The following is a 26,574-nucleotide window of genomic DNA, read 5'->3' as shown; positions in this document are numbered from 1 at the left end:
AGTGGGCCCTCCTCCATGCCACGCGTGTCGCATTCAAGATCAGATTTGCTGTGCTAGGGGATGAAGAGTCTTTACAGTAGAGCCCGCTGAGTCCTCCACCATGGGAAAGCAGCGTCTTCTCCACAGACACCCATTGCGGCGGCTGTCGACCCAGGCAGTAAGTTGGCCAGTTGTGACAAGTGTAGGGCTAGGGCATAATGCTCCACCGAGGAGAGCCCCATTCCTACATGAGAGCGGCGCGCCATTAGTTTAGCTGGCGCAAGTCGTGGGCGTGTAGAGCCCTTCACGAAAGCTTTAATTGCTGCGTCAATTGGCCTTAATGTTGAGAGAGGTACTTGCAAGGGTAGCAGACCCATAACATAAGTGAAGGGTGGTACCGTGACCATTCTCACCGCCTGTATCTTGCCCCACATGGAAAAGCCCAGAAGGGTCCATTTCTCAAAGTCAAGCCTCATTCACATAATGAGGGGGCCTAGGTTTCTGCCACCATGCTGTCTAGACCTCAGTTGACTAGTACTCCCAGGTATTTGAGGCATTCCGGAGTCCATTGGAATGGGAAGCCAAGAAGTGCAGCTTTCGTTGTCACCTGTGAGAGAGGGAGGGCCTCGCTTTTGTCCCAGTTTACCCGGTAGCTGGACAGGGGTGGAAATCCATCAATGATCTCCAATAGAGCTGGTAGGGAATGCTTCAGGTCAGTAATGGTTAGAAGGACGTCTTCGGCGTATAAGTAGATTTTGGAGTTCCCGCCCGGAAGAGGGAGACCTGCTATTGAGGGAGAGTTACGAATCTGCTAACAGGCTCCATTGCCAGCAGAAACAAAAGGGGCGAAAGAGGGCATCCCTACCGGGTCCCTCTGTAGATGGGGAAGGGGTCCGAGAGGAATCCCCCACAATTAACTTGTGCTGTGGGGTGGTCATAGAGCAGGCAAACTTAGGAGATGAACTGGTATCCGAAGCCGAATTTCACCAGGGTCGCGATCAAACGCTTTCTCAACGTCTAGGGATAGGGATAGGGCTACTGCAGACTCTGGCACGTTTCTGGATTCCCATAGGTTATGGCAGAGGGTACGTAGGTGATTTCTGGAGGTGTGACCCAGCACAAACCCCACTTGAGTATGGTGTATTAGGGATGGTATGACTTTACACAGGCGATTCGCTAGGACGCTGGCCAAGATCTTAATATCGCCGTTTGGGAGAGATATAGGCCGGTAACTACTGCAGAGTAGGGGGTCCCATCCTGGTTTTGGTATGACCGCTATTGTGGCACTGCTAGATATCGCACCCAGAGAGCCCGTCCGGCAGGCCTCGCCCAGTGCTTCATGTAGGACATCAATCCTCTCCTCCCCTGCCCATTAATAAAATTCCGCTGGGAATACGTCTTCCCAGGGTGATTTCTGGTAGGGGAGATCAGAGGTGACCATCGCAATTTCCAGACGACTAATTTCCCCTTCCAAACGGTTGCGGCCCTCGTCAGAGAGAGAGGGTAAAGCAATGCTGGCGAGAAAGGACTCCGGGGTGTATAAGTGTTAGTAGAAGGATGCAAATTCATTGACTATTTCCTGTGGATGCCTGAGTGTCTCTTCTGTGCAGGTGTTGATGGCCAGTATGGCTAGGGCCGCCGTTCTCTGGCGGAGATGTGCTGCCAAGAGTCGACCAACCTTCTCTCCTTGCTCGTAGTGCCGTCCTTGCAAGCGTTGCAGTGCGTATTCAGCCTGGGATGTGTATAGCTTGTTAAAGGCCATGTGGGCGCGTTCCAAGCGTCCATGTGTGGGGAGAGATGGGTGGTCCGCATATTGTCACGTTAGGTGCCCGATATCAGTTTCCAGAGTCACTTGTTGTACTTTTCTTTCTCTGTTTGCCAACGCCGCATCTCTCATCATTTGTTCTCATATGGTCCCCTTGGCCGCAGAACACATGACCCTCTTGGAGTCTATAGAGCCGAGGTTAGCCAGGAACGTAGGTGGACGTATGAGCTCGCAACTGTGCTTTACCTTGTGAAGAGCGATAGCGGTGAACAGCAAATCGCCATGGTTTGCGACCTGGGGACACCATGTCCACTTGGACAGCTAAGTGGTTTGGGAGTGGTCGGAGAGACCACCTTCCAATATTCAGGCGGCCTGGGCATGTGCCACTAAACTGTGTGAGATGAGAAAATAATCCAAACAGGATTGTGTGCCATGCACCGGTGACAGGAAAGTATAATCTCTGTCGACCGGGTGTGTCAGCCTCCAGTGGTCCAACATACCGTTGTCCTGCATTACATCAGACTGTAGGGCCCTGTCGCTGTTATTATTAATATCAAGGGGCCCAGTCCTATCCAATACCGCGTTTCTAGTCAGGTTCCAGTCTCCCCTGATTACGTAGCGAGTTGCCCCTATTTCCGTCAGAAGGCGGTTGATTTGCAGAAAAAACAGTAGTTTTGAACCGATTGGTGCATAGATGGACCCCACACATATTGAGGAGTCATCTAACTTTAGTTTGGCGAACACGTATCGTCCCTCTGGGTCAACCCACGATTTGATGACAATGAAAGGTATGCTCTTCCGTAGCAATATCGCAATGCCGCATTTCTGTAGGGCGCCACCACCTAGTTCTTGCGAGGTGGGGCTACAGCTAAATAATGCAGTTCCTACCCAGTCCTGGTGCAGTTTGTCGGATTCAGCCCTATCAAAGTGTGTCTCCTGCAGAAGGGCTATATCAGCCCGTTTAGAGTGGAGTTATGAGAGTATCTTTGTAAGGAAATGCCTCCTTGGCATGGTTACCCCGTGACTTTTTGCCTTTGCTGATGCTAAGTTTTGATTTGAAAGTGTGCTGAGGCCTGCTAACCAGGCCCCAGCACCAGTGTTCTTTCCCTAACCTGTACTTTTGTTTCCACAACTGGCACACCCTGGCATCCAGGTAAGTCCCTTGTAACTGGTACCCCTGGTCCCAAGGGCCCTGATGCCAGGGAAGGTCTCTAAGGGCTGCAGCATATCTTATGCCACCCTGGGGACCCCTCACTCAGCACAGACACACTGCTTGCCAGCTTGTGTGTGCTAGTGAGGACAAAACGAGTAAGTCGACATGGCAATCCCCTCAGGGTGCCATGCCAACCTTACACTGCCTATGCAGTATAGATAAGTCACCCCTCTAGCAGGCCTTACAGCCCTAAGGCAGGGTGCACTATACCATAGGAGAGGGCACAAGTGCATGAGCACTGTGCCCCTACAGTGTCTAAGCAAAACCTTAGACATTGTAAGTGCAGGGTAGCCATAAGAGTATATGGTCTGGGAGTCTGTCATGCACGAACTCCACAGCACCATAATGGCTACACTGAATACTGTGAAGTTTGGTATCAAACTTCTCAGCACAATAAATGCACACTGATGCCAGTGTACATTTTATTGTAACATACACCCCAGAGAAACCTTAACCGACTATCCGTGTAGGCTGACTGGTTTTAGCAGTCTGCCACACTAGAGACATGTTGCTGGCCACATGGGGAGAGTGCCTTTGTCACTCTGTGGCTAGTAACAAAGCCTGTACTGGGTGGAGGTGCTTCACACCTCCCCCTGCAGGAACTGTAACACCTGGTGGTGAGCCTCAAAGGCTCACCCCCTTTGTTACAGCACCACAGGTCACTCCAGCTAGTGGAGTTGCCCGCCCCCTCCGGCCACGGCCCCACTTTTGGTGGCAAGGCCGGAGGAGATAATGAGAAAAACAAGGAGGAGTCACTGGCCAGTCAGGACAGCCCCTAGGGTGTCCTGAGCTGAGGTGACTCTGACTTTTAGGAATCCTCCATCTTGCAGATGGAGGATTCCCCCAATAGGGATAGGAATGTGACCCCCTCCCCTTGGGAGGAGGCACAAAGAGGGTGTACCCAAGCCATTGGCTACTAACCCCCAAACCTAAACACGCCTTTAAATTTAGTATTTAAGGGCTTCCCAGAACCTAGGAACTCAGATTCCTGCAACCTAAGAAGAAGAGGACTGCTAAGCTGAAAAACCCTGCAGAGAAGACGGAGACACCAACTGCTTTGGCCCCAGCTTTACCGGCCTGTCTCCCCACTTCTAAAGACACTGCTCCAGCGACGCTTTCCCCAAGGACCAGCGACCTCTGAATCCTCAGAGGACTGCCCTGCTCTAGAAGGACCAAGAACTCCCGAGGACAGCGGCTCTGTTCACCCAAGACTGCAACTTTGTTACAAAGGAGCAACTTTAAAACAACCTGCGTTTCCCGCCGGAAGCGTGAGACTTGCTACTCTGCACCCGACGCCCCCGGCTCGACTTGTGGTGAACAATCACTTCAGGGAGGACTCCCCAGCGACTGCGAGACCGTGAGTAGCCAGAGTTGCCCCCCCCGGGCCCCCACAGCTACGCCTGCAGGGGGAATCCCGAGGCTCCCCCTGACCGCGACTGCCTGCTCCTCAGATCCCGACGCCTGGTAAAGACTCTGCACCCACAGCCCCCAGGACCTGAAGGATCTGAACTCCAGTGCAGGAGTGTCCCCCAGAAGGCCCTCTCCCTTGCCCAGGTGGTGGCTGCCCCGAGGAGCCCCCCCCCCTTGCCTGCCTGCATCGCTGAAGAGACACCCCTTGGTCTCCAATTGAAACCTATTGAAAACCTGACGCGTGTTTGCACACTGCACCCGGCCGCCCCCGTGCTGCTGAGGGTGTACTTTCTGTGTGGACTTGTGTCCCCCCCGGTGACCTACAAAACCCCCCTGGTCTGCCCTCCGAAGACGCGGGTACTTACCTGCTGGCAGACTGGAACCGGGGCACCCCCTTCTCCATTGAAGCCTATGCGTTTTGGGCACCACTTTGACCTCTGCACCTGACCGGCCCTGAGCTGCTGGTGTGGTAACTTTGGGGTTGCTCTCAACCCCCAACAGTGGGCTACCTTGGATCCAAACTTGAACCCCGTAGGTGGTTTACTTACCTGCAAAAACTAACAAACTCTTACTCCCCCCAGGAACTGTTGAAAATTGCACTGTCTAGTTTTAAAATAGCTATATGTGATTTATGAGAAAAGTGTATATGCTATTTTGATAATTCAAAGTTCCTAAAGTACCTACCTGCAATACCTTTCATTTGAAGTACTAGATGTAAATCTTGAAACTGTGGTTCCTAAAATAAACTAAGAAAATATATTTTTCTATACAAAAACCTATTGGCCTGGAATTGTCTTTGAGTGGGTGTTCCTCATTTATTGCTTGTGTATGTACAACAAATGCTTAACACTACTCCTTTGATAAGCCTACTGCTTGACCACACTACCACAAAATAGAGCATTAGTATTATCTCTTTTTGGCACTATCTTACCTCTAAGGGGAACCCTTGGACTCTGTGCATGCTATTCCTTACTTTGAAATAGTACATACAGAGCCAACTTCCTACAATCTTCTTCCGTTTTGTGAAGTGAGTTAGGCTGTTGACGTTCCAGAATATGATCCGTAGTGATCCGTAGTGGGGTAGGTGGGGTTGGGGAGGGCTAGCCATGGCGGCTCCGAGAAGTGGGGGTGGAGGTGGGTAGTGGTGGGGGACGAAGTTAATGTGTGGAGGAAGGCAGGGGTCAGTATGGGGGATAGCCGGTGAGGGTTGGACGTGATGGGTAGGCAGCAGGGGGGAGGAAGGGGACGGCAGATAAGCACAGGTATCTGGAGAGACGGGCTGTCGTGGGCAGTTGGTGAGGCGTTGGGGGGTGAAAGAGAAGAGGGTGAGTCAGGGGATTAAGAGATAGAGAGACACCAGGGAAGAGGAAGGAAAGAAAGTGAGGGAGAGAGAGAGGAGAAGAGAAAAGGGGAAAGGAAAGGAGGAGAAGGAGCTAACCCAAAAGGTAGAAGGGTGACAATATGAACATCAAAATCGGACGAAGGGAAGAAGGCAGAGCAGAAAAGCCCTGTTAGTCCTGAACTGTAATCCTCGGGTCTAAACCTGAACCTATGAAGCCCATACACTTGGCCAGCGGGCCCCCAGCTGGGAGGGGACGAGCAAAACACTCCAAGTCCATCGATGCAAGCTCTGCATGGTGGCATAGGAACAATGGCCAGCAAGGTAGCTCGTAGTAGAGGCTGACGCAGAGCAGCGTCTTGGGGGGACTGGTGCAACGGAGAGCCCAGGGATGGGATGGGGGGAGAAGGAGGGAGGAGGGTAGTGAGAGCAGTGGCGGGATTGCTGCCGCTACTTGTGTGTTCATGTGTAGTGGGTCACAGCTGGCCAGTGTAGCAGTGATAGTGTCTAGCCATATGGATGAGGCTGCAGGGAAACGCTGGGGTGGGGGGAGCGTCCATCGTCACATCTGTGGGGTCCCTTATCCTCGCAGTACGATGATTCCCAAATGACAGACGCAAATCACAATGCCCTTCAATGATTGCTAACAGCGGATGGGAGCTGCTGTGGCCATGCAGGGACCGGGCAGGCAGTGCAGTGGGTTTAATGGGATCAATCGGTTCAGTCCTGGGGGGGGGAGGGCAGGGGATGCGGTGGCAGCACGGGGCAGGGGGAAGGGAGTGGAGCGGGTTAGAGAAAGGAAACGAGAGCCACATGAACAGAATAACATTGGTGTCTTAAAACAGCAACCTTCCGAATGTGATCAAACTGTAAGCATTTAAAAACTGGCAGGCACGTGAAGAACAACAGAGTGTTTTGTGTTTCTTCCCCTTCAGACCTGTAAGAGTACATTGCAACATGTATATATGGGCAGTTACTCATCCATCCGTTGGTGCCGTAGGAGGTCCACTGTTCCATGCACAGGACACCAGGATTGCCAGTGGCTTGACTCTTTTAATGCACCAAGTGTCTTTGTCTTCAGGTGGGGGCAGTGGTGGGTTTCAGGGGGAAACAAAACTTGTTTCTGTCTGTCACTTGCGTATGCATCGCCACTGCATGCACTACCTGCCCCCTTTCAGCATGATTCTTCCTGAGTATGTCTAGGTCTCTCCCCCTGGGTTGAAAGTCTACAGCAAGCCGGCCCAACTCCCTGGGGGTAGGGCTCTGGGACGACGCACCCTGAGCCACCACAGACAAGTTCTGAGGCTGGGCCAGATTGGTAGTGTCCATGGACTGGGTCTGGAGTCCCTCCAGGAAAAAGTGCAGGTCCTCAGGATCGTAGAAGTATTTGGACACACCATTTTTAGTGATCCACATTCTCGCCGGTTCGAACAGATCGTACTTCACCTCCAGCTGGCGCAGTCTCGGTCGGAGGAATGCCTTCCTACGCTCGCTGGTCTCTTTTGAGAAGTCAGTAGTCATCCGGATCTCCTGCCCGTCCATCCGGAATGGTCCGTGCTTGCGAGCCACCTGCAGGAGTTGGTGGGTTTGCGTTTGTTGAGGAGGCAGGCTATGATTGGGTGGGGACAGTTGGCTTTGTCCCGTCGCTTGGGGCCTAGTCTGTGCACTCTTTGAAACTCCAGGGGGGGTCGAAAGTCAGGCCAGTGAGCTTGGGTAGGGTCTCCTGCACGTAGGAGTGGTAATGTGTACCTTCTATGTTTTCTGGAAATCTGAAAAAGTGGACATTGGGGGTCATTCTGACCCCGGCGGGCGGCGGGAGCCGCCCGCCTGGAGGGAACCGCCGAATGACCGCACCGCGGTCAAAAGACCGCGGCGGCCATTCTGGCTTTCCCGCTGGGCCGGCGGGCGACCGCCAGAAGGCCGCCCGCCGGCCCAGCGGGAAACCATCTTCAACAATGAAGCCGGCTCCGAATGGAGCCGGCGGAGTTGTAGGGGTGCGACGGGTGCAGTGGCACCCGTCGCTATTTTCAGTGTCTGCAAAGCAGACACTGAAAATCTTTATGGGGCCCTGTTAGGGGGCACCTGCACACTGCCAGTGGCATGGGCAGTGCAGGGGCCCCCAGGGGCCCCACGACACCTGTTCCCGCCATCCTGTTGCCAGGAACAGGATGGCGGGCAGGGGGTCGGAATCCCCATGGCGGCGGAGGATTCCCTGGGCCAGGGGTAAACCGGCGGGAAACCGCCGGTTGCCCTTTTCTGACCGCGGCTTTACCGCTGCGGTCAGAATGGCCCAGGAAGCACCGCCAGCCTGTTGGCGGTGCTTCCGCGGTCCCCGGCCCTGGAGGTAATGGACCGCCAGGGTCGGAATGACCCCCATTGTCTCTGCGACTCCTATCCTCCAAGTCTATTAGCTCCCTGCAGAGCTACAGAAGTTCCTGGTCTCTGGCCATGAGGTGACGTGTGTTTCTGCTATCGCCACGCGCTGTTCTAGTCCTGTCACTCGTGACTGATAGCCTGCACTATCCAGGCGCATGGATTTCATTTCCGCTGTCAGCGAGGCCATAGCGTTGTCCATCCCTTCCAGTCTGCGACCCACTGCCAAGATCTCTTGGAGGATGCGGCACATGGTTGTGTCCTGTGTTTGGTCTGCCATGGTGTGGGGCTGAGCAGCTGGGTGCACTTCTATTGCAGAGGGCGGTATCCACGAGTGTAGTAGGGCTTCAGAGAAAAGTAATTGTCTTGCCAGCTTGCCTGAGTGCTTGCTCGACGACCTGCCACCTGGCATCGCAGACTCCTTTGTGCAGATATAGCACAGTGGTCTGGGGACCCAGGAGTCTCTCACTTAGTGCTGGTGTGTGTTAATGTTCCTGCGTGGGGGTGAGCGAAAGATGCGGAAGAAGGAGGGGGGTCCTCACGCCACTCCCAGCAGAAAGTTCGGTGCCCAATGGAGGCTGGGGGTTTTCTGCGACAGAGCCAATGCTTAGAGAGATAAAGGTGCGTGATTCACAGATGTGGGTCCAGCGAGAAGGGGAGGTTCGTGCGCGAGATCTCCGATCCTCAAGCAATGGTCATCGCACCCTGCGCCTGTCCTCGCAGAGCACAGTGATGCGGGAGGCCCTCCCTCTCCTGCTCCAGTTAAGTTCGGGGGCCTGTAGTCTGTACTTCCCCCATTATTCGTGCTCGGTGGGGGAGGGAGTGGCCTGGTTCGCTGGGGTGCGAGATGTTATACCCTTTTTGGGGCTTGCCAGGTCTAATGGATCGCGCTTCTCCCAGACTTTATGCATGGTGGAGAGGAGGGGTTTCCTCCACCCCTAGGGTCCAAGGGCCAAAGCAATGGGAGGACAAGGGGGTGGCTGGCTGGAATCACTCACCACCAGTTTTGTGTCGTGGCCGGTACGCTGTCTCGTCCCAGCAGTCGCACTCCGTCGTCTCTGCTCACTGAAAAGTTGTCTGAAAATCACCCCGGGGCTGGGCTCCGTGCCCCTCAAGGTGCAGGTATTCAGCTCTGCTATCTATCGTGGAACCCAGCAGCACCGGTCGCACTGGGTCCCAGGCGCCCCCACCCCGTGCGTAATAGTCTCTGATAAGGTTGAAGAAGTGCGGGAGTGGGGTCACAGGCATTGGGGGCAGCTCACCAGTGGTTCTCTGCCACGGCGTGCACCCCTCCTGGGGCCTCCCGGGGCTGTCCCGTCCTCCTTTCCGTGCTGGGCCGGGCCACTCCACTATGGGGGACCGCGGCTCAGTACAAGGCCGCAGCAGAGTGCACCATGTGTGTAGGGGCTGCAGGCATGCTCCTCGTCCAACAAGAGGCCCTCTTGAGGCGCAGTTACACTGCACTGTTGTCCATCAGGCTATCCGGTGGCTCCGGCCTCCTGTGGACCAAGGTGCCCCCGCCTCGCGGGTAAGATCCTCTGAAGGGGGGGAGGAAGGGTGAAGAAATGTGGGGAGCGGGGTCAAGGGCATTGGAGGCGGGTCGTCTCTGGGTCTTCGTCGCGGCGCGCACTCCTCCTGGGGTCGCTCGGGCTGCCCCTTCTTCACTGCATCAGGCCAGGCCGTCACGAGAGACCGCGGCTCAAATCAAGGCCGCAGGCCGCAGGCGAGTGCGCCGCATGTGTAAGGGGCTGCAGGTACCCTCCACGTCCGCTGAGCGCCCCCCCCACGGCAGCGTCCCTCGACTCACCCTCGGCGGTAGAATGGAGAGGCACACCACCAATGTAGCACCTCTGCTCCCGGCCCGAGGCCCGCCGCCTCGCGGAGCTCCGTTCTCAGGTGGCCATCAGCGATCGTGGCCAGACCACGCCCCTTAACTTGCAGCTTTACTGATAAAACTATGTAGTGTATTAACAATCTGTGAAAATTGGGTTTCAGAAAACATACCATTTGCACATCAACATGTGAAGTATTCTGATTTGTTTTCATCCTATTAAAATATTTTTTCATCACACAGAAATATAAAAAACGGCTTTCACAATTATATTTTGAAATGTTCGCACAGTTGACTTAGTAATTTAAATGTTGTGTGTTAGGAAACACCTGACACCCTCCATCCCTTTACTTTACATTCTAAGCAGCAGGTCACACATTTCACCTTACAAAGTCCTGGAACTCTGCAGTCAGAAGGAAAATTAATTGTAAGAAAAAACAACTTTTGCCCTTTGTCTGAGAACAAAGAACAAATGTGACATAAGAACAAGATTTAAAGGCATCTTTTATTGCCCCTCCACTTTTCATCTGAACAGAACACCTGTTCAGTGTCAACTCGCCAGTAGGGACGAGTAAAGATTCCTGATCAAATAAGACTTGCCAATGCAAGTGGTCGAGTGGATTTTTTGAGCCCTGTTAGGGCAACCCCGCATGCATCTGTGCCTTCGGCCTTGTGTGGCGCAGGCTGGCCATAGGGTTGGCCTGCAGATAGGCCCTGTGGCCAAGTTGAGGTATAATTTCTGTTATATGAGCAACAGTGCCAGAATCCATCTTGTCCTGCTTATTTTTCCAAGAAGAGGCCACAGATTTGCGCAAAATGTCTAACCAATTGAAGTACTTTCCATTAGTTAATTAGTAAGTACTACCTTATTGGCTAAATGTAAAGTGCATATTCCACACTACAGCTGCGTAAAGGACCTTGAGGTACTGTGTCCAGCAACCTTGTGTGTCCATAACTTTGGAGTGTCTTCATACTGATAACTTGGTATGAAGAAGACCACAAGACTACAAAGAGTTGAATCTCCACCAAACAAGGGTACTTCCCCCTAATTAAATGCAGTAAGTGCTTCTTTCTATGGTGGAGATGTGCTCATATCCCTCTGCTTCAAGAATGTGTCTCCAAAATCAGAAGGAAACGCACTCTGGGGGCTTTTTAGTAAGCTGTCCATCATCCAGTTAAAAAGTGGGCAGAAGTTGCCTACTACTAAATTTTATGTGGCAAGGCCAAGGTCCTGCCGGCATTGCTCCTGCACATAGTGAGCAGTTAAAAAAGCTGCTCCCTTCATGTGGGAGCAATCCTTTAATCTGTTTTCCTGCCCGCTTGACAGGTTTCTTGCTCCGGCCTACTGTGAGTTTAGTTACAGTTTGCTCTCTCTTGGCAGAGCTGTCAAAGCTCCCACCAAGTGAAAGCAAACTGCTATCTCCTGAGGGTGGGCACCTCAGAAGATACGGAGCTGGCCCTGAGGGATGGTGGTCCCCTGGGCAATTAGTGGTTTCAGGAAGAGGGGCATGCAGCCACCCTCATTTTGTTTGCACCGGGCCAGCCATAGGCAGGTGGTGATCGGTGGGGCCGTAAAAGGCCCAGGAGGGGGGCTGCGGAGCCCCCCCTTTCACTTGGTATATTAGCCCCCTCCCCCATTTTACATCTTCTGTGCCCTGGGAGGTGGCGGTGTCTGGGGCAAATATCCTGTAAAGTGGGGGGGTCTGTATGGCTCCCCCTTCTAATAGAGACCCCTAGCCCCTGTAAGGTGGTGTTCCTGTGGCATTTAAAGGCCTCTGGAGCGGGCTGCACAGCCCCCCTCCTTTTATTTAAGTAAAGTAGGTGGTGGTTCCAGCGCACAAAGTGCCCTTAGGGAGGGGGGCAACATTTGCCCTCCCTCAAAAAAGCTAATTATAACATATGCCCCCAGGATCCGGCCCATCTGGTGGGGGGGGCTCATAAAAAGCAAGCACAGGAACCTGCATTATTATTTGTTGTCAGATCCACGGATCCACCACAGCTTCTGACAAAAAATAATAAAAAATGCTTTTTTGCCCTGGCAGGGTCCCAGGGGGATCCCAGCACTAGGGTTAGAGGGTCAGGGTATTAATACCCTGACCCCTTTTCTTTATTTTTACTTTAATTTTTTGGGGACTCAGCTGAGTCCGAGTCCCAAAATGTCTGCCAACACTTCCTGGTTCAAGTGTTGGCAGCCAATCAGATTTCAACATAGGGACTGTTGGATCCCAAATGTCTTTTTCACTTTATCAGATTTTCACCAAATCACAAAAAGCACGCTTTCTGGACCAAGAACGAGTTTTCTGCCAAATTTGCTGTAATTCCGTCCAGTGGTTCGGACAGTAGCTGTGTCTAAAATCTATATGGGAAACTGCCACTTTTTCTTGCCCCCCCCCCCCGCTTGACAGATCACCCCCAATCTTTCAAAACAGCAGCTGAAGTGAGTGGCACACTAGTTTTAAAAATGTAATGAGGATTCCTCAAACAGGGTCAAAGTTATTGGCAAAACAGAAACACTTTTCCTATGGAAACTAGGTCATACCTCACTACTGGCAACCACCTCTTGGTATTAAATATATATATATATATATATATATATATAATAATTAAAATGAAATAAAAAGTATAATTAAAATACTAAAAGTTACAGTCAGCAACAAATATAAAATTAAGAAAAACATAAATTGCAAAATACCTGATTCTAATAAAAGTAAATAGATTTAGCCATCATGGTTTTAAAAAACTGTAATTCTCATTTGAAAAATACATCTTTTAACATCAAAAGATTAATTCAATTTACAAAAATTATATTCAATGTAGTAATTTAATTTTAAATAAAATATTTATTGTCTAACCTTTGTTCCAGCTTACAAAATATATTTTCTGTACAGTCTACATAAAATAAAATAGATGTATTATACATTACAATAATTGTATAAAACATCAATACATAAAAAAATGTATCTACTTTAGTTAAAAAAGGATTTACTTTCAATTACAACACACTTTCAATTTAATGTTACATTGGCTGTACTTAATATTTAAAACTTAAAGACCCAAAAGCTAAAATAACATACTTAAAACATAAAAAATAAACTTTCTAAATGTAATATATCTATATATCTCTCTCTCTATATATATGTATATATATATAAATATATATATATATATATATATATATATATATATATATATATAAATATATATATATATATATATATATATATTCATTTGATTACAAGAAAAAATAAAAAACATGTCTAAAATAATTGGTGGCTACTGTGTACAGCCTTGCTTAGTCATCCTCATCCACTAGGGAAAGAATGGATAATAAGGGTAGCTATTCCCTCTCATATCCAAGCATCTTTTCAACTTCAGTTTGCCCTATAAATGGCCAGTGGCATTACAAAACCACACTTTCTGTTGCAGTTTAGTGTTGTAAGTTAGGTTAGTGGAAATCTATGGTCCTAATGAATGCCACTGATAATGTTAAACACCTTCCTTAGTACTGCACCACAGGGATCAATGGAAGTGCCTAGAAGGTGTTTTTTATTTCTTGGAAGTTCTCCCTGACTTCTGTTTCTGTTGCAGAGGCATACTGGTTATGCTCTGAGGTATGCTAAATATATCCCTAGAGTACCCACTCTGCAATGTGTAGAGAAATAATTAACACACCTCCAATGAGCCCTGTGTTTAGGATGACCGTCCTTTTATTAAAGGTACCCGCTGCACTTTGAATTATTGATTCCCCTTTTTTTCGATAGGATGATTGTCACATAGGGCATGTTTTTTATTCTAGAGACTATTTGAAATATATTGAGAAAACAACATATTACAGTAATGATTATTCTCTGTTTATTTTTAAAAACATTTTTATTATTTGTTCTGTTGACATTGCTGTATTCTGTTTAATGACTTGCTTTGTTTTACTGTTTGTTTCCTCGCCTACATTGCACTGTTTTTCAAAGTGGTTTACTGGTGTTTTCTATGAAGAAAAATGTATTAATAGTTTTCTGTGGAAGGGACAAAATAATAATATATTGTTAGCAGCAAATTGTTAGTATGTTAATAGCAAATTTATTTTTGAAAGATTGTGAAGGCCTTGGTTTTCTATATGGTGCCTTTGTGGCTTGTTGTCGACCTTTCAGATTTTTGCTCTTTGTTTTTTTCCACAAGTTTAAATAATCCTTAGCGGCTTATAATAATATTTAGTAATGTTAAAGAATACTACGGCCTTCATTATGACTTCGACAGTCCTTTCTTAAGAACACCGAAGCCATGAGTGCCAGAAGACCGCCAGTGCTCGCGGTCTTTCGACCACCATACTACAAGTACTGAAGGATTTCTGTCACAGTTTGGCGGTCGGAGACAGTTCCACAAGCTTCCCCGCCAAAAGGATTCTGCCAGCCGTATTACGACATGTAATACGGCCTGGCGGTGTCCTTATGGTGAGGTCCTGCTGGTGGTGGGAGCACTGGGTCCCATCCCCTCAGGAAGGAGCACCTCGTTGGATGAGTGTCCTCAGAAAGGGGAAGGGGTGGGGTGTGTGAATGGATGTGTGTGAGTATGTGTATGCCTGTCATGAATGGGGGAGGGACGGGAAGTGTTTGTGCGTGGGTGTGTGTCTGTGTGTAAATGTGGTGATGGTGATGCATGCATGGGTGAATGTGAATGCGGGGTAGGGGTGCGTGTGTGCATGCATGTAGACAGGGGTGGGGGTTGTGTGTATGTATGTTGAGGAAAGGAGGGGTCGGGGATAGAGTGTGTATGCGTGTCAATAGGGGTGAATGTAGTGAATGCATGTGTGAGTGGGGGTGTTGTGCATGTGGCAAAATGTTAAAGGCATGACTGAATTTTGAAGTTATGGTTAGGGAACTTATGTGTGCTACACAAGGACCACCTGGATTGCCAAGGAGAACCAGAGTAAGTATAATAAGTCAAACAAATGTCCTGTGGGACATATTCACCAACATTTCTTGTTTGAAAGTGTGCAATAGACCTCACAAGGCATACTTGGACACCCCCTACTTGCATCCACAAACTGGTAGGAGTTGGATTTAGCACAGTAAGTTCGCTGATGGCACATGAAAGACATGTTTTCTTGAGCTTTAAGTTACTAAAGGCGGAAGGCATTAGTATAGGTTCACTTGGTAACTATACATGATTAGTCAGAACTCTGATGAGGAAAGAGACATGAACGGGTAAGAAAAGCTTATGGTAGGTGTGCTTTCCCAGGGATATTGCACCAATAGAAGGCAGATAGTAAAGGTAATACAGGCGCACATCATCTACACCTATGGGTTCAAACCCATTGGGGCACGCTGGCACGGAAGGACAATGACACATATGGGTCAGTGTTTGACCTGCTGGCCATGTTCATCCTCCTTCAGAACTTAGTAGATGTTCAATTTGCTGTATGATAAGTGCATTACAGTCACAGCACTGCACATAACGGTGACTGGGACATATGCTATATTCTCACGGACTCCCCTGTGTGCCAAACACTACCCTTCTTCATAGTTTATGATGTTCTCTTTAGGGAACTTCGCGACAATTCCCCAACATGTCTGCCTTAGTTTCAAATGTAGACATGCTCGCTCATTTCAAGGCATAGCCCTCACAAGGAATATTTGGAAACCTCCAACTTGCATCCACAAATTGGAAGGAGTTGGATTAGCACAGTGAGTGCGCTAAAGGCGCATGAAAAACATGACTTCCTGAGCATCATGTGGCAGTCATGGGAGCCATTAGTAAAGGTTCCTTACGCATGCCTTCGGTAACGTTCAGGAAGGAGGAGGTGGTTACTTGACAGGTGGTAAAATGTAGTCAAACTTATTCCATCCTGTGGCGTATGAATGTGACGGGTCCTTGTCTGGCAGTGATAAGTTGATGTGAGTGCAGTGATTGGTTTGATTGGGCCGGTGGCCGGCGGTATGAAAGTGTTGTGTGTTGTGCGTAAATGGCATGTGAATGGACCATAAAGCGGTTGGTGCTGTGAAGTGGCTTTATGGCTCACCTTCAGAAGGCTTGGTTTCAATATTCAGATACTTTCATAAGTATTCATGCTTTGAAACCATAATTTCTGGAGGTGCAAAAACCAACCAGTATGAGTGGTGGATTAACTTTAACATACTAGTACCATGGGAGTCCAAGGGTGCAGGACTTGCATTGCTCTCACCAGTTTTCCTTCACCCAGAATCCCCTGCAAATCACAATCTTTGCTTAAAAAACACATTTTCCTTGCATTTCCGTGAGGGAAAGTCCTAGAATCTGCAGGCAGCCACAAATTTACTACCACCGAGCGTTCCCCTAAGTCTCCAGAGAAAAATGTTGCCTCAATTGTGTGGGTGGGCAAGTGAATGCGATAGGGAAGGGCCCAAAACTTATTGTTGAGACATCAAAATAACCTTTCACAAAACAGCCTGGTTTTGTGCGACATCACCTGTGTCTTTGGTTCTGGGCTCAGCGGCCATACAGGGAAACCTGCCAAACCCAGACATTTCTGAAAGCTACACACCCATGGCAGACCACCGAGGTGCGGTGTGTGTGGATTTCACAAAGTTTTCTTACCCAGAATACTCTGCACAGTGAAACATTGATTAAAACCACTATTTTTCCTTGATTTTCTGTTACGTAAACTATAGGAATGTGGTGGGATTCACAAAATTCCTACCACCCAGTGTTTCCCCACTTGTCCTGATAAAAACACTACCCCACTTGTGTGCCTGTGTTTAGTGCCCACATCAGGGAGGGATCACTCTGGGGTCAACAGTAACCCTTATGCAAGAACTACCATTGACCCTTGTGTGATACATTCCTGTGATGTGCACTAGGGCCAGGCACACCAGTGGGGTAGCGTTTTTATCTGGACAAGTTGGGGAACGCTAGGTGGTAAAATGTTTGCGGAGCCATGCATATTCCTGTAGTTTACTTTACAGAAATGCAAGGACAAATAGTGTTTTTATTCAACGTTTCACCTTTGCAGGATATTTTGGGTAAAACAACTTTGGGGAATCCATTTAAGCCACACCTCCCCTGTGTCTAGTTTTCAGAAATGTCTGCGTTTGGTAGGTTTCCCTAAAAGATCCCAGAACTAATTAGTAAACGCACCTCAGTTATCATTATCATCACAGTAAGTTTAGGGCCCTTCCCTGTTGCAGGCACTTGCCCTTCTCATATAACTGAGGTACCATTTATATTGGGAGTTTTGAGCGACTACTGGGTGGAAGGAAGTCTATGGCTCCCCTCAGATTCCAGAACTTTGCATTGCTGAAATGAGAGGAAAATGTGTTCTTTAGACAAATGTTGAGGTTTGCAAAGGATTCTGGGTGACAGAACCTGGTGCGAGCCCCAGAAGTCACCCTATTCTGGATTTCCCTAGGTCTCTACTTTTATTAAATGTATAGTTTTGCTAGGTTTCCCCAGGTACGGACTGAGTTAAAGGCCAAAATCTACAGCTATGCACTTTGCAAAAAACATCTGTTTTCATTGGAAAAATGCGATGTGTCCAGGTTGTGTTTTGGGGCGTTTCTTGTCGCGGGCACTAGGCCTATACACACAAGTGAGGTACCATTTTTATCAGGAGACTTGGGGGAATGCTGGGTGGAAGGAAGTTTGTGGCACCCCTCAGATTCCAGAACTTGCATCGCTAAAATATGAGGGGAAAGTTTTTTTTTAGACACATTTTGAGGTTTGCAAAGGATTCTGGGTGACATAACCTGGTGAGCACCCCACAAGACACCCTATTCTATATTCCTCTAGGAGTCTAGTTTTAAAAAGTGTATAGGTTTGCTAGGTTTCCTTAGGTGCCGGCTGAGCTAGAGGCCAAAATCCACAGCTAGTCACTTCGCAAAACACTGTCCGTTTTCATAGGAAAAAAGTGATGTGTCCACATTGTGTTTTGGGGCATTCCCTGTCATGGGCCCTGGGCCTACCCACACAAGTGAGGGACCATTTTTATTGGGAAACTTGGGGGAATGCTTGGTGGAAAGAAGTCTGTGGCTCCCCTCAGATTCCAGAACTTTGCATCGCTGAAATGTGAGGAAAAAGTGTTTTTTAGACAAATGTTGAGGTTTGCAAAGGATTCTGGGTGACAGAACCTGGTGAGCGCCCCACAAGTCACTCCATTCTGGATTCCCCTTGGTGTCTAGTTTTAAAAAATGTGTAAGTTTGCTAGATTTTCCTAAGTGCCAGCTGAGCGAGAGGCCAAACTCCACAACTATGCACTTTGTAAAAAACGCATCTGTTTTCATGGGAAAAAAGTGATTTATCCACGTTGTGTTTCGGGGAATTTCCTGTCGCGGGCACTAGGCCTACCCACACAAGTGAGGTACCATTTGTATTGTGAGACTTGGAGGAATGCTGGGTGGAAGGAAGTTTGTGGCTCCCCTCAGATTCCAGAACTTTGAATCACTGAAATGTGAGGAAAATGTGTTTTTTAGACAAAATTTGAGATTTGCAAAGGATTCTGGGAGACAGAACCTGGTGAGCTACCTACAAGTCACCCCATTCTGGATTCCCCTAGCTGTCTAGTTTTAAAAAATTTATAGGTTTGCTAGGTTTCCCTAGGTGCTGGGTGAGCGAGAGGCCAAAATCCACACCTAGGCACTTTGCAAAAAACACACCTGTTTTCATTGGAAAAAAGTGGTGTGTCCATGTTGTGTTTTGGGGCATTTCCTGTTGCGGGCACTAGGCCTACCCACACAAGTGAGGTACCAATTTTATTGTGAGACTTGGGGGAATGCTGGGTGGAAGGAAGTTTGTGGCTCCCCTCAGATTCCAGAACTTTGCATCGCTGAAATGTGAGGAAAAAGTGTTTTTAGACAATGTTTTAGGTTTGTAAAGGTTTCTTGGTGACAGAACCCAGTGAGAACACCATAAATCACCCCATTCTGGATTCCCCCAGGTGTCTAGTTTTAAAAAATGTATAGGTTTGCTATGTTTCCCTAGGTGCCGACTGAGCTGGAGCCCAAAATCCACAGCTAGGCACTTTCCAAAAAACACATCTGTTTTCATTGGAAAAATTTTATGTGTCCACGTTGTGCTTTGGGGTGTTTCCTGTCGCGGGCACTAGGCCTAACCACACAAGGGAAGTACCATTTTTATCAGGAGCCTGAAGGAATGCTGGGTGGAGGGAAGTCTGTGGCTCCCCTTAGATTCCAGAACTTTGCATTGCTGAAATGTGAGTGAGAGCAATATGTTTTTAAGACAAATGTTGAGGTTTGCAAAGGATTCTAGGTGACAGAACCTGGTGAGAGCCTCACAAGTCACCCAATTCTGGATTCCCCTAGGTGTCTAGTTTTGCAAAATATGTAGGTTTGCTAGGTTTCCCTCAGTGCCGGCTGAGCTAGACCCCAAAATCCACAGCTAGGCACTTTCCAAAAAACGCATCCGTTTTCATTGGAAAAATTTGTTGTGTCCGAGTTGTGTTTTGGGGGTTTCCTGTCTCAGGCTTACCCACACAAGTGAGGTACCATTTTTATCAGGAGACTTGGAGAAATGCTGGGAGAAATGAAGTGTGTGGCTCCCCTCAGATTCCAGAACTTTGCATTGCTGAAATGTGAGGAAAATGTGTTTTTAGACAAATGTTGAGGTTTGCAAAGGATTCTGGGTGGCAGAACCTGTTGAGAGCCCCACAAGTCACCCCATTCTGGATTCCCCTAGGAGTCTACTTCTCAAAAATGTATGGGTTTGCTCGGTTTCCCCAGGTGCCGGGTGAGGCCAAAATCCACAGCTAGCCACTTTGCCAAAAATGATTCAGATTTCAGTAGAAAAATGTAATGTGTCCACGTTGCATTTTGGGGCCTTTCTTGTCGCGGGCACTAGGCTTACCCACACAAATGAGGTACAATTTTTATTGGGACGCTTGGAGGAACACAGAATAGAAGAACAAGTATTATTGCCCATTGTCTTTCTTTACATTTGTGCCTTACAAATGTGAGACAGTGTGTAAGAAAGAAGTAATTTTGAGAAATGCCCTGTAATTCACGTTAGTATGGGTACCCCCGAATTCAGAGATGTGCAAATAACTACTGCTTCTAAACTCCAAGTCTTGTTCCCACTTCAGATATACATAGGTTTCCTCAATATCTATTTTTCACTCTTTAAATTTTACCAAATTAATTGTTGTATACCCGGTGTACAATGAAAACCCACTGCAAGGTGCAGCTCATTTATTGGCTCTTGGTACCTTTTCTTCTTGATGAACCTACAAGCCCCATATATCCTCCAGCAGACGTAACACTTTATTGATTTCAAAAGTCTGCCCAGTTGAAAAAATGTTATACACGAAAACGTAGACAGAAATGGCTGGTTTGTTTTTTACTCAATTTCTATATTTTTTTATTTAAAAAATTTCAATATTGTGTAGATCTTGAAAGATCCACACAAATGACTCCTTGCTGAATTCAGAAATTTGTCTATTTTTCAGAAATGTTTAGCTGTACCGGATCCACCATTGGTTTCACACCCATTTCTGTCACTAACTGGAAGGACACTGAAAGCGCAAAAATAGTAAAAATGGGGTATGTCCCAATAAAATGCAAAAACTGTGTTGACGATTCAAGTCTGCCTGTTCCTGAAAGCTGGGAAGATGGTGATCTTAGCACCACAAACCCTTTGTTGATCCCATTTGCAGGGAAAAACCCAAGGCTTTTTTCTGCAGCCCCTTTTTCTTATTTTTCCTAAAACTCCAAATTGTAGCTGTATTTTGCCTAATTTCTCGGTCTACTTCAGGGGAACCCATAAACTCTGGGACCCTTTAAAATCCCAAAGATGTTGGAAAAAAAGGACTCAAATTTAGCGTGGATAGCTTGTGTGTACAAAATGTTATGGAGGTTTAAATGCAAACTACCTCAAATAACTAAAAACGGGCTCAGCACTAGCAGGAGGGGTAAGGAGAGGGAAACGCCCAGCAGCTAAGGGGTTAAATACAGTTTTCTCATTATTTTGAAAATGTCAGGCCTCACACTGCATAATGTCAAATGCAGGAATTAACATATTAATCTTGTTATATCTTCATTTAATTTAATAAAGCATTATAAATCGGGTACATGCATATATGAAATATTGCTGAAATATTAAACTAAAATAATGCAAATGTTAGATGGAATTACAATAATACTAAATGGTTACGTAGTAGGATGTAAGTGCATAGGAATGTATTGAAGTGATGGTTACTCTTTTGGTGCCACCAGTGGTGACACCTGTTGCACTGCTCAGGCAATTTACATACAGTTATTGTAGAGGTGTGCTCCAACTAGTCAAGCTGATCTTCAGGAGATAAGGGATTGTAGCTTATTTGTCTATCACGCCATATAAATGCGTTGGCTGAAGGTTAGAAAAGTTTTAAGGGGCAATGTTGTTTGGCACAGACTAAAATCTTATAGACCACGTAGGGTGGTATGGTGACTTTTCAACAGGCGAGCATGCTTACTTATTCAGATGCAATTACATAGGAATGCACTGAAGTGAAGGTCACCGGTTTAGTGCCTCCTGTTGGGACAAATGTTGCTCAGCTCAGACAATTTACATCTGGGTAATGTAGAGGTGTGCTCCGTTTACAAATATCAATATGGATGTTTGTGAGTCAAGGTTAACTTCAGAAGAGAAAATATGGTTTTTTATCTGTCTATAACTGTATTGCAATGCATTGACTGGAAGATGGCAGAGCTGACGTGTTTTATTGATGTGTTGCTAGGCTCAGGGTAAATCATTACAGACCTTGTAGGGGGGTGTGATGGAATTTGTTTTGTGTATTATGCTGACTGATAGAGATATGGGACCTACAGCACGACTAGGCACCGGCCTGCTCTGTCTAATAGAAACATGGCTAAATGCAACTTCGGCACTGGATATTGCTACAGCCATCCCTCTGGATTACAAGATTCTTAGGCCAGACTAGCAGCACAAGCCCAGAGGTGGTCACCATCATATTCAAAGATACAATTAGCTACACCACCTAGAGGGACACCCCATCAGCTTTGTGAAACACCTCACATTCAACATTCACATCACAGCCATCTTCCTGGGCTGAACCCTCATATAGACTACCAGGACCCCAAATCAATTTTGCCAGGGGCATCACTGATTTAATTGCAGCCTTCGTCATCAATGCCAACACTTCTTTAGAGACCTTAAGTTTCACCTAGAAACAGCACCAACCCAAACTCTATGACCATTCTAAAAAAAAAAAACTTGAAACCCTGGCCTAACCCAGCATGTTGTTGAACCCACCCACGCCTATATGACCCAATTTTCAACTCAATCAGCAACATCACAGTCAACAAGCCATCAACTATGATATGGACCTACCACACCCTCATCAACTTCAGCATTCCATTGCACACAATCACAGACCTACCACCACCGTAATCAATCAATCAGGGATTTCTAAAGTGCACTACTCACCCGTCCTGGTCTCAAGGTGCTGAACAGAGGAGGGGGGAGAAGGCAGGGGGAGGTGTTGCTACTGCTCGAACAGCCAGGTCTTGAGAAGTTTCCTGAAGGTAAGGAGGTATTTGGTCTGGTGCAGGTGGGTGGAAAGTGTTCCACGTTTTGGGGGCGAGAATGATCTACCACCGGTTGTAGTTCTGTGGACGCATGGAACGGTTGCGAGGGCGAGCTTGACGGAGAGGAGATGCCGGGTCAGGGTGTAGGAGGAGAGTCGTCTGTTGAGGTATTCTGGTCCAGTGTTGTGCAGGGCTTTGTGAGCGTGGGTGAGGAGTTTGAAGGTGATTTTCTTGTTGACTGGGAGCCAGTGCAGGTTTTTCAGGTGGTCTGTGATGTGGCAGTGGCAGGGGATCTCCAGGATGAGGCGTGCGGAGGCGTTCGGGATGGGTTGCAGCCTCTTCTGGAGTTTGCCCGTGGTTCCTGTGTAGAGGGCATTGCCGTAGTCCAGCTTGCTGCTTACGAGGGCTTGGGTGACTGTTCTTCTGGTTTCGGTGGGTATCCATTTGTAGATCTTTTGTAGCATGCGGCAGGTGTTGAAGCAGGAGGAGATGGCGTTGACTTGCTGGGTCATGGATAATGAGGGGTCCAAGATGAATCCTAGGTTGCGTGTGTGTGGTCGTGGGAGTCGGAGGGGTTCCAAGGGTGGCAGGCCACCAGAAGTCATCCCATGCGGATGAGGACTTCCGTCTTGTCAGAATTGAGTTTGAGGCAGCTGCTCTTCATTCATTCGGCAATGGCCTTCATTCCATCGTGGAGGTAGGTCTTGGCAGAGTCCTTGGTGAGGGAGAGGATCAGCTGGGTGTCGTCAGCATATGAGATGATGTTGAGGTTGTGGGATCGGGCGATGTTAGCGAGCGGGCCATGTAGACGTTGAAGAGGGTCGGGCTGAGGGACGAACTGTGGTGTACCCCACAGACGATTTTGGTGGCCTCTGAGCGGAATGGGGGGAGGCGGACTCTCTGGGTTCTGCCGGTGAGAAAGGAGGTGACCCAGTCCAGGGCTCTGTCGCGGATTCCAGGACTGCTGAGGCGCGAGCGTAGGGTGTGGTGGCAGATGGTGTCGAACGCGGCCGAGAGGTCCAGGATAATGACCTCCTCACCATAGCTGGAAAAGCATCTCAGAATAGGAATTGGCTTCTGCCCTCTCTGAGCACTGGCCCAAGCACACCAGTGACTTACTGAAAGCCATTAAAAACCTCAATGGCTGGATCATTGCATGCACAGACACCCTTGCTTCCCTAAACTGCAAACCAAATGCAAGAGCCTGACCACAGACCAGCTAGTACACAGAGGAACTCAGGCTGAGGAAATCACTGCAAGCAACTGGAGCACAAAACCACAAGTCGAGACATCGCAGATAAAGGCATCTTCAAATCAGCCCTAAGACACTATAACCAGCAGATACGGCATACCAAACACACAGCTCTTGCAATCACAATGAGGCCAGCACTAATAGCCTCAAGAAAATCTTTGCCATTGTCAAAAATTTCCCATGCCTGCCACCTCCAGCAACATCATCGCCTCACAAAACCTATGCAAGGAGCTCTTGGAATTCTTCTGCAACAAAATCACCTCCATATAAAGCAACTTAGACCCTCAACCGCATACTGTCACCCTTGCAACGCAGCTTCCCATCACAATCGATAAATTAACCCTGGCCTCATGGCCTGCCGTCACCACCATCGAAATCGCTCCAACCATGAAGACCATCCACTCAGGGGCGCCATCTGACTCTTGCCCCCACTGTGCTTTCATCACAGGACACCTACCGATCAGCAAAGCACTAATACCCATCCTCAACACCTCCATCAACTCAGACACATTCCTTGACACCTGGAAACATGTCACCATCATGCCCCTGCTGAAGAAACCACCGCTGACTCAGGCACACTTTCCAACTATAGACCCATCTCAGTCCTACCATACCACGCAACGTCTTAGAGAAACTAATCAACCAATGACACATTATCTATCTCAGCAACCATCAGCTCCTTGACATCACGCAATCCGGATTCAGGCACAACCACAGTACAGAAACAGTACTCATCGCCACCACAGACAACATCTGAAAGTTCCCTGACAGAGGAGAACCAGCAGCTCTTATTCTCCTGGAACTTTATGCAGCATTTGAAATGGTCTCCCCCCCAATCCTCAAGTGCCTGCACGAGATTGGCATCCAAGGACTCGCTCTCTGCTCTATCTGGTCCTTCATAACGGACACAACGCAAGCTGTCAGCCTGGCACCTTACTCCTCGAAAGCTGGCAAATTCATCTGCATAGTGCCTCACGGCTCATCACTCAGCCACACCCTCTTCGATGCACATATGATCTCTCTCGCCGATGTCATCCGTGCACATCACTTCAACATCCTCTCCTACGTAGACAACATGCAACTCATACTCTCCCTCTTGGACAAGATCCAGAAACAAGTTCATTGCCTGCATGACTGAAGTCGTTGACTGGATGAAAGTGAAATGTATCAAGCTTAACACTCACAAGATAGAAGTAGTGATCTTTGGTAAGAACGCCTCACCATGGGATTACAACTGGTGGCCAGCCGAACATGGACCTTCACCTACCCAGAACCCATGCCAGGAACCTTGGACTACTAATCAACAGCAAACCGGACATGACTGCACAAGTCAACACCATCACTGCAGCCTGCTTCCGTACCCTGAGGATGCTGAGGAAGATCTTCTAATGGCTCACAAGCAACACTAGAAAAAATGTCAGTGATGCCCTAGTCACAATAAGTTAAACTATGGGAACACCTTCTATGCCGGGTTCACCAAACAACTCATTAGAGGACTATAAACCATCCTGAACTTAGTGTTAGACTCATCCTCAATCTTCCATACAGAATTCACATCATACCACCCTCAGGAAACTACACCGGCTTCCTAAACACAAATGTGCTCAATTCAAAATCCTCACAGACACATTAATGGCACTACACAACTCAGGCCCCACCTAACTGAAGAGTCACATCTCTTTCCACCAACCACCCACCTCCGCAGGATTTGTACAGGCACACTTCCCATGTATACACAGCACCTGATCAGAACAGGTGTTTTCTTACATTGCTCCCAATGCATGGAACAACCTCCCACACTACATTAGAGCCTCCACTTCTCTTCTTGAATTCAACAAAAAGCTGAAGACTTGGCTTTTCAATTAATCAACCTACCATAAGCATGGCAAGGCACACACACCTGCTCAGTTCAGGATACCCTTGCAGGTGTTTGTGTGCTTTACAAATTCACTTAACATAATACTGTGAATGAGATGCTGGCTAAATAATATGCTAATATCACCCTGCAAATAAGATACTGGCATAATAAGATGCTAACTTTGGCACTGAATAAGATATTGGTCGACTAATATGCTAAAGTCGGATGCCAAATTAGATGCAGGCCAAATATGATGCTAACTCCAGGAACATATCCACCACATTTCCACATCCACAGTACACCTACTACCAAGCTCTGCATTGCTAGGGTGCCCAGCCGAATCACATTTTGCAGGTTTGCCCTGCAACCCTGACTTTTGTCCTGCTGTCCACACAAAGGCACTGCATGACACCCATTTTCCTGCATGTTGACTTCCACCACTTAGAACCTTCTCAAAGTATAAGTATGTCAGTCCTTAATGAGCTGTTAAAGAGCTGCCTATCTGTGGTAAGGAGGGAGAAGCTGAAGCGCAGGAGGGGTTCTGCACTATGCAGTTTCAAGAGCAGGCTCAGTTATTGAGATGGAAATCTAGCCATGTTGGAGGCCTGTCCTGGAAGAGTATCAATGGTGTTTATTTATTCCATTAAGCTGGTTTCACAGTGCAGACATATTGTCAGGTCAAGTGCACACAGAATATGATGTTCCCAGGATCAAATATTTTGTTTCAATAGTAAATGCGACCCTGCAGCACACTGCTAATTACTGCAAAAGCTATGCATGTACTACCTTATTACATTTTTGTGAACATATCATTAGACAAGGCACTTCTCCACTCCCACAGATCATATCTAACCATTACTTAACCACACTCTGTTTGGTAGCTTTTATATGGTTTGTAAGTACTCCAAATCAGGCCAAAAAAAACCTCAGGAAGAAGTTCAAAAAGTGATTAACCAAGCACACACAATTTGGACAAATGGGAAACCAGGTTGAAAAACAGTTATCTCTTGGCTTCAGGTTTCCAACCAGGCCACTACTAACGTGCCAG

The sequence above is a fragment of the Pleurodeles waltl genome, chromosome 2_2 (assembly GCF_031143425.1).
Source record: "Pleurodeles waltl isolate 20211129_DDA chromosome 2_2, aPleWal1.hap1.20221129, whole genome shotgun sequence".
NCBI lineage: Eukaryota > Metazoa > Chordata > Amphibia > Caudata > Salamandridae > Pleurodeles > Pleurodeles waltl.
This window is presented reverse-complemented; position numbering follows the sequence as displayed.